The 12,862-nt window shown below is 41.8% G+C and overlaps 1 long non-coding RNA gene across 1 annotated transcript in view; it reads left to right on the forward strand.

Moving 5' to 3' along the window:
* The window catches only part of LOC123771586 (uncharacterized), a 91,249-nt gene extending 78,408 nt beyond the window's left edge, over positions 1 to 12,841 (forward strand). The window contains exon 4 of the long non-coding RNA XR_011224840.1: positions 12,728 to 12,841. This is a non-coding gene — a long non-coding RNA (uncharacterized lncRNA). The remainder of the gene's footprint in view (positions 1 to 12,727) is intronic.
* Positions 12,842 to 12,862: the final 21 nt, after the last annotated feature.

Below are 12,862 nucleotides of genomic sequence, written 5' to 3' on the forward strand. Positions count from 1 at the left end.
AAAGCCAAGTACGCTTACCACAAATTTACGGTCTGGTACTAGTACCTGAGTGAAGCATCCCGGACAGGCCCCCATGAAATGTGACGGTAAAGTGTTGGAGTGTTTATGTTCGGCAGTCTTCCAATGGCAGGTGGCAATGCCTTGTCACATTTACAGAAAAAAAAAGAGAGTGCTTGCCTGTTTGTCTGTGGTAAGGTATGGGAAGACACACAAAACACAAAATATAAACAATGAAATTTTAATTACTTTAGAAAACAAGATATGAACAAAGACAATCCCTTGGCTTATGTAAAATTCAAAACAAGTCAACAAACAAAACAAAATGAATAATTAATAGGTGTAAAATTTACTCTAATATAAAATGAAGTGCAAGACAATAACGATAATAATCAGGTGCTGAGAATACTGGCTTAAGCTGCCACCTCCTTAGTACACGACAGCCAGGGCTTAGTCTACCAGAGAGAGATGTCAACTTCAAAGAGCACAGAGATATTCTAAAGGAATACGGTGTGAACTGGCCCAGACGTCGACTCAGGTAGGGGGGCGTGAGTGCAGGTGCAGGTGCAGTCGGCGATACACCAGCCAATCTGGAGCAGGCAGGTGAAGAATGGGTAGTTTACTCATTAACGGCGGGCGGAGCCGGCGTGTCTGGTGGTGCAAGGTACGTTTGGCTTCCTGGGCAAAACGTTTGGCGATACTGGTGGACGTATCTTCAATATAGTATCTTGTACTTGTAACATGACGTGAATGATATAGGGAAGAGCAGGCTCAATCTCTCTTGAAAAAGATTATCATCACAATATATATATATATATATATATATATATATATATATATATATATATATATATATATATATATATATATATATATATATATATATATATATATATATATATATATATATATATATATATATATATATATTATTAAATATGACCGAAAAAGTAAGATTAATAATTCTAACACGAATTTTCTCAATCTTTCGTAGATTTCGTTTCACTGTTGGAGGTAAATCAAAAATCAATTCTCTAAAATTCATTTTTATTTCTAGTCTGACGCGACACGAGCGCGTTTCGTAAAACTTATTACATTTTCAAAGACTTTAGTTCACAAATACACAACTGAATAGAACTTACGCATCTCCGATTTTATATCTACATTTGAGTGAGGTGGAAGGGGTGATGTGGCATTAACACAAGACAGAACAAAATGTGGTATTAATAGGGTATTAATTTCATCAACACAAGACAGAACAAGAGTATTAATAGGGTATTAATTTCATCAACACACGACAGAACACGAAACAATGGATATTGAATAGAAGTGTTTGTAGAAAGCCTATTGGTCCATATTTCTTGATGCTTCTATATTGGAGCGGACTCTTGAGGTGGGTAGAATGTAGTTGTGCAATAATTGGCTGTTGATTGCTGGTGTTGACTTCTTGATGTGTAGTGCCTCGCAAACGTCAAGCCGCCTGCTATCGCTGTATCTATAGATGATTTCTGTGTTGTTTACTAGGATTTCTCTGGCGATGGTTTGGTTGTGGGAAGAGATTATATGTTCCTTAATGGAGCCCTGTTGCTTATGCATCGTTAAACGCCTAGAAAGAGATGTTGTTGTCTTGCCTATATACTGTTTTTTTTGGAGCTTACAGTCCCCAAGAGGGCATTTGAAGGCATAGACGACGTTAGTCTCTTTTAAAGCGTTCTGTTTTGTGTCTGGAGAGTTTCTCATGAGTAGGCTGGCCGTTTTTCTGGTTTTATAGTAAATCGTCAGTTGTATCCTCTGATTTTTGTCTGTAGGGATGACGTTTCTATTAACAATATCTTTCAGGACCCTTTCCTCCATTTTATGAGCTGTGGAAAAGAAGTTCCTGTAAAATAGTCTAATAGGGGGTATAGGTGTTGTGTTAGTTGTCTCTTCAGAGGTTGCATGGCTTTTCACTTTCCTTCTTATGATGTCTTCGACGAAACCATTGGAGAAGCCGTTATTGACTAGGACCTGCCTTACCCTACAGAGTTCTTCGTCGACTTGCTTCCATTCTGAGCTGTGGCTGAGAGCACGGTCGACATATGCGTTAACAACACTCCTCTTGTACCTGTCTGGGCAGTCGCTGTTGGCATTTAGGCACATTCCTATGTTTGTTTCCTTAGTGTAGACTGCAGTGTGGAAACCTCCGCCCTTTTCCATGACTATTACATCTAGAAAGGGCAGCTTCCCATCCTTTTCCATCTCGTAAGTGAAACGCAGCACGGAACTCTGCTCAAATGCCTCCTTCAGCTCCTGCAGATGTCTGACATCAGGAACCTGTGTAAAAATGTCGTCAACATACCTGCAGTATATGGCAGGTTTCAAATTCATGTCGACTAAGACTTTTTGCTCGATGGTACCCATGTAGAAGTTTGCAAACAGGACACCTAGGGGAGAACCCATGGCGACCCCATCTACTTGCTTATACATGTGCCCATCCGGGCTCAAGAAGGGTGCCTCTTTAGTACAAGCCTGGAGTAGTTTCCTCAGAATATTTTCTGGTATGTCAAGAGGAGTACAGGCTGGATAACGATACACTCTGTCGGCTATCATTCCGATTGTCTCGTCCACAGAAAATACCAGAAAAATATTACCAGAAAACCAGAAATACCAGAAAATATTCTGAGGAAACTACTCCAAGCTTGTACTAAAGAGGCACCCTTCTTGAGCCCGGATGGGCACATGTATAAGCAAGTAGATGGGGTCGCCATGGGTTCTCCCCTAGGTGTCCTGTTTGCAAACTTCTACATGGGTACCATCGAGCAAAAAGTCTTAGTCGACATGAACTTGAAACCGGCCATATACTGCAGGTATGTTGACGACATTTTTACACAGGTACCTGATGTCAGACATCTGCAGGAGCTGAAGGAGGCATTTGAGCAGAGTTCCGTGCTGCGTTTCACTTACGAGATGGAAAAGGATGGGAAGCTGCCCTTTCTAGATGTAACAGTCATGGAAAAGGGCGGAGGTTTCCACACTGCAGTCTACACTAAGGAAACAAACATAGGAATGTGCCTAAATGCCAACAGCGACTGCCCAGACAGGTACAAGAGGAGTGTTGTTAACGCATATGTCGACCGTGCTCTCAGCCACAGCTCAGAATGGAAGCAAGTCGACGAAGAACTCTGTAGGGTAAGGCAGGTCCTAGTCAATAACGGCTTCTCCAATGGTTTCGTCGAAGACATCATAAGAAGGAAAGTGAAAAGCCATGCAACCTCTGAAGAGACAACTAACACAACACCTATACCCCCTATTAGACTATTTTACAGGAACTTCTTTTCCACAGCTCATAAAACGGAGGAAAGGGTCCTGAAAGATATTGTTAATAGAAACGTTATCCCTACAGACAAAAATCAGAGGATACAACTGACGATTTACTATAAAACCAGAAAAACGGCCAGCCTACTCATGAGAAACTCTCCAGACACAAAACAGAACGCTTTAAAAGAGACTAACGTCGTCTATGCCTTCAAGTGGCCTCTTGGGGACTGTAAGCTCCAAAAAAAACAGTATATAGGCAAGACAACAACATCTCTTTCTAGGCGTTTAACGATGCATAAGCAACAGGGCTCCATTAAGGAACATATAATCTCTTCCCACAACCAAACCATCGCCAGAGAAATCCTAGTAAACAACACAGAAATCATCGATAGATACAGCGATAGCAGGCGGCTTGACGTTTGCGAGGCACTACACATCAAGAAGTCAACACCAGCAATCAACAGCCAATTATTGCACAACTATATTCTACCCACATCAAGACTCCGCTCCAATATAGAAGCATCAAGAAATATGGACCAATAGGCTTTCTACAAACACTTCTATTCAATATCCATTGTTTCGTGTTCTGTCTTGTGTTGATGAAATTAATACCCTATTAATACTCTTGTTCAGTCTTGTGTTGATGAAATTAATACCCTATTAATACCACATCTTGTTCTGTCATGTGTTAATGCCACATCACCCCTTCCACCTCACTCAAATGTAGACATAAAATCGGAGATGCGTAAGTTCTATTCAGTTGTGTATTTGTGAACTAAAGTCTTTGAAAATGTAATAGGTTTTACGAAACGCGCTCGTGTCGCGTCAGACTAGAAATAAAAATGAATTTTGGAGAATTGATTTTTTATTTACCTCCAACAGTGAAACGAAATGTACGAAAGATTGAGAAAATTCGTGTTAAAATTATTAATCTTACTTTTTCGGTCATATTTAATAATATATATATATATATATATATATATATATATATATATATATATATATATATATATATGTATATATATATATATATATATATATATATATATATATATATATATATATATATATATATATATATATATATATATGAGGCACAACTCTCCTAAACACGAGAGTGAAGTATACAACTTTAGAACACTTTCCCACCAGGAGACTCGAACCCTAGCCAGCACAGAAGCCTTCCAGCAACTGGCATAACAGGTACACCTTAACCCACTCCACCACCTGCTCAGACCCTTAAAAGAGATGGTAATTTCAGAGTATTTATACACTCCAAAGACCACCATCTCCCAAGAGCACTAGAGCAAGTGAGGGGTCATTTTTACGTTTTTTCATCAAGTCCCTGTTAATATGGGAGAACACTGTGTCTATGCTTGAGGCACAACTTTCCTAAACACGAGAGTGAAGTATACAACTTTAGAACACTCTCCCACCAGGAGACTCGAACCCTAGCCAGCACAGAAGCCTTCCAGCAACTGGCATAACAGGTACGCTTTAACCCACTCCACCACCTGCTCAGACCCTTAAAAGAGATGGTAATTTCGGAGTATTTATACACTCCAAAGACCACCATCTCCCAAGAGCACTAGAGCAAGTGAGCACAACGTAAAAATGACCCCTCACTTGCTGTAGTGCTCTTAGGAGATGGTGGTCTTTGGAGTGTATAAATTCTCCGAAATTACCATCTCTTTTAAGGGTCTGAGCAGGTGGTGGAGTGGGTTAAAGCGTATTTGTTATGCCAGTTGCTGGAAGTCTTCTGTGCTGGCTAGGGTTCGAGTCTCCTGGTGGGAAAGTGTTCTAAAGTTGTATACTTCACTCTCGTGTTTAGGAGAGTTGTGCCTCAAGCATAGACACAGTGTTCTCCCATATTAACAGGGACTTGATGAAAAAACGTAAAAATGACCCCTCACTTGCTCTAGTGCTCTTGGGAGATGGTGGTCTTTGGAGTGTATAAATACTCCGAAATTACCATCTCTTTTAAGGGTCTGAGCAGGTGGTGGAGTGGGTTACGGCGTACCTGTTATGCCAGTTGCTGGAAGGCTTCTGTGCTGGCTAGGGTTCGAGTGTTCTGGTGGGAAAGTGTTCTAAAGTTGTATACTTCACTCTCGTGTTTAGGAGAGTTGTGCCTCAAGCATAGACACAGTGTTCTCCCATATTAACAGGGACTTGATGAAAAAATGTAAAAATGACCCCTCACTTGCTCTAGTGCTCTTGGGAGATGGTGGTCTTTGGAGTGTATAAATACTCCAAAATTACCATCTCTTTTAAGGGTCTGAGCAGGTGGTGGAGTGGGTTAAGGCGTACCTGTTATGCCAGTTGCTGGAAGGCTTCTGTGCTGGCTTGGGTTCGAGTCTCCTGGTGGGAAAGTGTTCTAAACTTGTATATATATATATATATATATATATATATATATATATATATATATATATATATATATATATATATATATATATATATATATATATATATATATATATATATATATATATATATATAACTGAAAACTCACACCCCAGAAGTGACTCGAACCCATACTCCCAGAAGCAACGCAACTGGTATGTACAAGACGCCTTAATCCACTTGACCATCACGACCGGACAAAATGAGGTGATAGCCGAGGCTATATGAACCACCCCACCGCCGGCACTCGGATAGTTATCTTGGGCATAGCATTTTACCAAATCACCTCATTCTTTGGGGCACACGTGAGGAACACAAATGCGAACAAGCCTGAATGGTCCCCAGGACATATGCAACTGAAAACTCACACCCCAGAAGTGACTCGAACCCATACTCCCAGAAGCAACGCAACTGGTATGTACAAGACGCCTTAATCCACTTGACCATCACGACCGGACAAAATGAGGTGATAGCCGAGGCTATATGAACCACCCCACCGCCGGCACTCGGATAGTTATCTTGGGCATAGCATTTTACCAAATCACCTCATTCTTTGGGGCACACGTGAGGAACACAAATGCGAACAAGCCTGAATGGTCCCCAGGACATATGCAACTGAAAACTCACACCCCAGAAGTGACTCGAACCCATACTCCCAGAAGCAACGCAACTGGTATGTACAAGACGCCTTAATCCACTTGACCATCACGACCGGACAAAATGAGGTGATAGCCGAGGCTATATGAACCACCCCACCGCCGGCACTCGGATAGTTATCTTGGGCATAGCATTTTACCAAATCACCTCATTCTTTGGGGCACACGTGAGGAACACAAATGCGAACAAGCCTGAATGGTCCCCAGGACATATGCAACTGAAAACTCACACCCCAGAAGTGACTCGAACCCATACTCCCAGAAGCAACGCAACTGGTATGTACAAGACGCCTTAATCCACTTGACCATCACGACCGGACAAAATGAGGTGATAGCCGAGGCTATATGAACCACCCCACCGCCGGCACTCGGATAGTTATCTTGGGCATAGCATTTTACCAAATCACCTCATTCTTTGGGGCACACGTGAGGAGCACAAATGCGAACAAGCCTGAATGGTCCCCAGGACATATGCAACTGAAAACTCACACCCCAGAAGTGACTCGAACCCATACTCCCAGAAGCAACGCAACTGGTATGTACAAGACGCCTTAATCCATTTGACTATACTTCTGGGGTGTGAGTTTTCAGTTGCATATGTCCTGGGGACCATTCAGGCTTGTTCGCATTTGTGTTCCTCACGTGTGCCCCAAAGAATGAGGTGATTTGGTAAAATGCTATGCCCAAGATAACTATCCGAGTGCCGGCGGTGGGGTGGTTCATATAGCCTCGGCTATCACCTCATTTTGTCCGGTCGTGATGGTCAAGTGGATTAAGGCATCTTGTACATACCAGTTGCGTTGCTTCTGGGAGTATGGGTTCGAGTCACTTCTGGGGTGTGAGTTTTCAGTTGCATATGTCCTGGGGACCATTCAGGCTTGTTCGCATTTGTGTTCCTCACGTGTGCCCCAAAGAATGAGGTGATTTGGTAAAATGCTATGCCCAAGATAACTATCCGAGTGCCGGCGGTGGGGTAGTTCATATAGCCTCGGCTATCACCTCATTTTGTCCGGTCGTGATGGTCAAGTGGATTAAGGCGTCTTGTACATACCAGTTGCGTTGCTTCTGGGAGTATGGGTTCGAGTCACTTCTGGGGTGTGAGTTTTCAGTTGCATATGTCCTGGGGACCATTCAGGCTTGTTCGCATTTGTGTTCTTCACGTGTGCCCCAAAGAATGAGGTGATTTGGTAAAATGCTATGCCCAAGATAACTATCCGAGTGCCGGCGGTGGGGTGGTTCATATAGCCTCGGCTATCACCTCATTTTGTCCGGTCGTGATGGTCAAGTGGATTAAGGCGTCTTGTACATACCAGTTGCGTTGCTTCTGGGAGTATGGGTTCGAGTCACTTCTGGGGTGTGAGTTTTCAGTTGCATATGTCCTGGGGACCATTCAGGCTTGTTCGCATTTGTGTTCCTCACGTGTGCCCCAAAGAATGAGGTGATTTGGTAAAATGCTATGCCCAAGATAACTATCCGAGTGCCGGCGGTGGGGTGGTTCATATAGCCTCGGCTATCACCTCATTTTGTCCGGTCGTGATGGTCAAGTGGATTAAGGCGTCTTGTACATACCAGTTGCGTTGCTTCTGGGAGTATGGGTTCGAGTCACTTCTGGGGTGTGAGTTTTCAGTTGCATATGTCCTGGGGACCATTCAGGCTTGTTCGCATTTGTGTTCCTCACGTGTGCCCCAAAGAATGAGGTGATTTGGTAAAATGCTATGCCCAAGATAACTATCCGAGTGCCGGCGGTGGGGTGGTTCATATAGCCTCGGCTATCACCTCATTTTGTCCGGTCGTGATGGTCAAGTGGATTAAGGCGTCTTGTACATACCAGTTGCGTTGCTTCTGGGAGTATGGGTTCGAGTCACTTCTGGGGTGTGAGTTTTCAGTTGCATATGTCCTGGGGACCATTCAGGCTTGTTCGCATTTGTGTTCCTCACGTGTGCCCCAAAGAATGAGGTGATTTGGTAAAATGCTATGCCCAAGATAACTATCCGAGTGCCGGCGGTGGGGTGGTTCATATAGCCTCGGCTATCACCTCATTTTGTCCGGTCGTGATGGTCAAGTGGATTAAGGCATCTTGTACATACCAGTTGCGTTGCTTCTGGGAGTATGGGTTCGAGTCACTTCTGGGGTGTGAGTTTTCAGTTGCATATGTCCTGGGGACCATTCAGGCTTGTTCGCATTTGTGTTCCTCACGTGTGCCCCAAAGAATGAGGTGATTTGGTAAAATGCTATGCCCAAGATAACTATCCGAGTGCCGGCGGTGGGGTAGTTCATATAGCCTCGGCTATCACCTCATTTTGTCCGGTCGTGATGGTCAAGTGGATTAAGGCGTCTTGTACATACCAGTTGCGTTGCTTCTGGGAGTATGGGTTCGAGTCACTTCTGGGGTGTGAGTTTTCAGTTGCATATGTCCTGGGGACCATTCAGGCTTGTTCGCATTTGTGTTCTTCACGTGTGCCCCAAAGAATGAGGTGATTTGGTAAAATGCTATGCCCAAGATAACTATCCGAGTGCCGGCGGTGGGGTGGTTCATATAGCCTCGGCTATCACCTCATTTTGTCCGGTCGTGATGGTCAAGTGGATTAAGGCGTCTTGTACATACCAGTTGCGTTGCTTCTGGGAGTATGGGTTCGAGTCACTTCTGGGGTGTGAGTTTTCAGTTGCATATGTCCTGGGGACCATTCAGGCTTGTTCGCATTTGTGTTCCTCACGTGTGCCCCAAAGAATGAGGTGATTTGGTAAAATGCTATGCCCAAGATAACTATCCGAGTGCCGGCGGTGGGGTGGTTCATATAGCCTCGGCTATCACCTCATTTTGTCCGGTCGTGATGGTCAAGTGGATTAAGGCGTCTTGTACATACCAGTTGCGTTGCTTCTGGGAGTATGGGTTCGAGTCACTTCTGGGGTGTGAGTTTTCAGTTGCATATGTCCTGGGGACCATTCAGGCTTGTTCGCATTTGTGTTCCTCACGTGTGCCCCAAAGAATGAGGTGATTTGGTAAAATGCTATGCCCAAGATAACTATCCGAGTGCCGGCGGTGGGGTGGTTCATATAGCCTCGGCTATCACCTCATTTTGTCCGGTCGTGATGGTCAAGTGGATTAAGGCGTCTTGTACATACCAGTTGCGTTGCTTCTGGGAGTATGGGTTCGAGTCACTTCTGGGGTGTGAGTTTTCAGTTGCATATGTCCTGGGGACCATTCAGGCTTGTTCGCATATATATATATATATATATATATATATATATATATATATATATATATATATATATATATATATATATATGTTGTACCTAGTAGCCAGAACGCACTTCTCAGCATACTATGCAAGGCCCGATTTGCCTAATAAGCCAAGTTTTCATCAATTAATGTTTTTTCGACAACCTAACCTACCTAACCTAACCTAACCTAACTTTTTCGGCTACCTAACCTAACCTAACCTATAAAGGTAGGTTAGGTTAGGTTAGGTAGGGTTGATTAGGTTCGGTCATATATCTACGTTAATTTTAACTCAAATAAAAAAAATTGACCTCATACATAATGAAATGGGTAGCTTTATCATTTCATAAGAAAAAAATTAGAGGAACTATATTAATTCAGGAAAACTTGGCTTATTAGGCAAATCGGGCCTTGCATAGTAGGCAGAGAAGTGCGTTCTGGCTACTAGGTACGACATATATATATATATATATATATATATATATATATATATATATATATATATATATATATATATATATATATATATATATATATATATATATATATATATATATATATATATATTTTTTTTATTAAATATGACCGAAAAAGTAAGATTAATAATTCTAACACGAATTTTCTCAATCTTTCGTACATTATGCTTCACTGTTGGAGGTAAATCAAAAATCACTTCTCCAAAATTCATTTTTATTTCTAGTCTGACGCGACACGGGCGCGTTTCGTAAAACTTATTACATTTTCAAAGACTTCACAAATACACAACTGATTAGAACTTGCGTTTCCCTGATTTTATATCTACATTTGAGTGAGGTGGGAAGGGTGATGTGGCATTACATTTGAGTAAGGTGGGAAGGATGATGTGGCATTAGAGGATATTAATAGGGTATTAAAAGTATCAACACAAGACAGAACACGAAACAATGGATATTGAATAGAAGTGTTTGTAGAAAGCCTATTGGTCCATATTTCTTGATGCTTCTATATTGGAGCGGAGTCTTGAGGTGGGTAGAATATAGTTGTGCAATAATTGGCTGTTGATTGCTGGTGTTGACTTCTTGATGTGTAGTGCCTCGCAAACGTCGAGCCGCCTGCTATCGCTGTATCTATCGATGATTTCTGTGTTGTTTACTAGGATTTCTCTGGCGATGGTTTGGTTATGGGAAGAGATTATATGTTCCTTAATGGAGCCCTGTTGTTTATGCATCGTTAAACGCCTAGAAAGAGATGTTGTTGTCTTGCCTATATACTGGGTTTTTTGGAGCTTACAGTCCCCAAGTGGGCATTTGAAGGCATAGACGACGTTAGTCTCTTTTAAAGCGTTCTGTTTCGTGTCTGGAGAGTTTCTCATGAGTAGGCTGGCCGTTTTTCTGGTTTTATAGTAAATCGTCAGTTGTATCCTCTGATTTTTGTCTGTAGGGATAACGTTTCTATTAACAATATCTTTCAGGACCCTTTCCTCTGTTTTATGAGCTGTGGAAAAGAAGTTCCTGTAAAATAGTCTAATAGGGGGTATAGGTGTTGTGTTAGTTGTCTCTTCGGAGGTTGCATGGCTTTTCACTTTCCTTCTTATCTCCGAAGAGACAACTAACACAACACCTATACCCCCTATTAGACTATTTTACAGGAACTTCTTTTCCACAGCTCATAAAACAGAGGAAAGGGTCCTGAAAGATATTGTTAATAGAAACGTTATCCCTACAGACAAAAATCAGAGGATACAACTGACGATTTACTATAAAACCAGAAAAACGGCCAGCCTACTCATGAGAAACTCTCCAGACACGAAACAGAACGCTTTAAAAGAGACTAACGTCGTCTATGCCTTCAAATGCCCACTTGGGGACTGTAAGCTCCAAAAAACCCAGTATATAGGCAAGACAACAACATCTCTTTCTAGGCGTTTAACAATGCATAAACAACAGGGCTCCATTAAGGAACATATAATCTCTTCCCATAACCAAACCATCGCCAGAGAAATCCTAGTAAACAACACAGAAATCATCGATAGATACAGCGATAGCAGGCGGCTCGACGTTTGCGAGGCACTACACATCAAGAAGTCAACACCAGCAATCAACAGCCAATTATTGCACAACTATATTCTACCCACCTCAAGACTCCGCTCCAATATAGAAGCATCAAGAAATATGGACCAATAGGCTTTCTACAAACACTTCTATTCAATATCCATTGTTTCGTGTTCTGTCTTGTGTTGATACTTTTAATACCCTATTAATATCCTCTAATGCCACATCATCCTTCCCACCTTACTCAAATGTAATGCCACATCACCCTTCCCACCTCACTCAAATGTAGATATAAAATCAGGGAAACGCAAGTTCTAATCAGTTGTGTATTTGTGAAGTCTTTGAAAATGTAATAAGTTTTACGAAACGCGCCCGTGTCGCGTCAGACTAGAAATAAAAATGAATTTTGGAGAAGTGATTTTTGATTTACCTCCAACAGTGAAGCATAATGTACGAAAGATTGAGAAAATTCGTGTTAGAATTATTAATCTTACTTTTTCGGTCATATTTAATAAAATATGTCTACAGGAAAGACTGCTACCAAAATATACTAATATATATATATATATATATATAGGCAAGGCAAGATTCAAGAAGCTATATGTGAGTCAGGTAATTATAGTGGGATCATCCGAGAAGGAGGCAAGTTTGCATAGGTGCTAGTCCAAAAGTTGTGTAGGTCTGTGAGCACAACCTTAGCCTACAGGCTGGGATCTTTCACCACCACAAGTTATTTCAGAATACTAATTAATACTTAATTGCTGAAACTTTCACAAATACAATGAGGATGGGACGTGTGAGTTCAAGAATTAACATGACATCTTTTATTCGACAATGGATACCTTGTGACTTGGATAAAAAAGGCAGAAAACCGTCATAGATGGAACGATTGAGTTTCCTTGGAATTCAAAATAAATTAGATAGGCATAAAAGCAATCAAAGTTAGAGTTCGAAACTTGATGTTGGTTGAGTGGAATGGTTCCATGTTACTTGGAGGAGGAGCAAAAGGATCAATATCTCTTAAACGTAAGGGCTATAGATATAAAATTATTGGATTGTTGGGTCAGGTTATACCATGAAACCTGAAGGAGAAGAAGAAACAATCATGTAACATAATGTTACAGTTACTGTGTGGACCTCAGTTGGGATGGCCCTGGAGTGTTACAATCTTCAAGGTAGCAGCTGGTAGCCTCGATGGTAACGTCACGCTGTCAGATATCCCCAGGGTGGTCCGCAAGGCTCGCAAGGTAGGACACTTT

Source organism: Procambarus clarkii, chromosome 76 (genome assembly GCF_040958095.1).
Source record: "Procambarus clarkii isolate CNS0578487 chromosome 76, FALCON_Pclarkii_2.0, whole genome shotgun sequence".
Taxonomy (NCBI): Eukaryota; Metazoa; Arthropoda; class Malacostraca; order Decapoda; family Cambaridae; genus Procambarus; species Procambarus clarkii.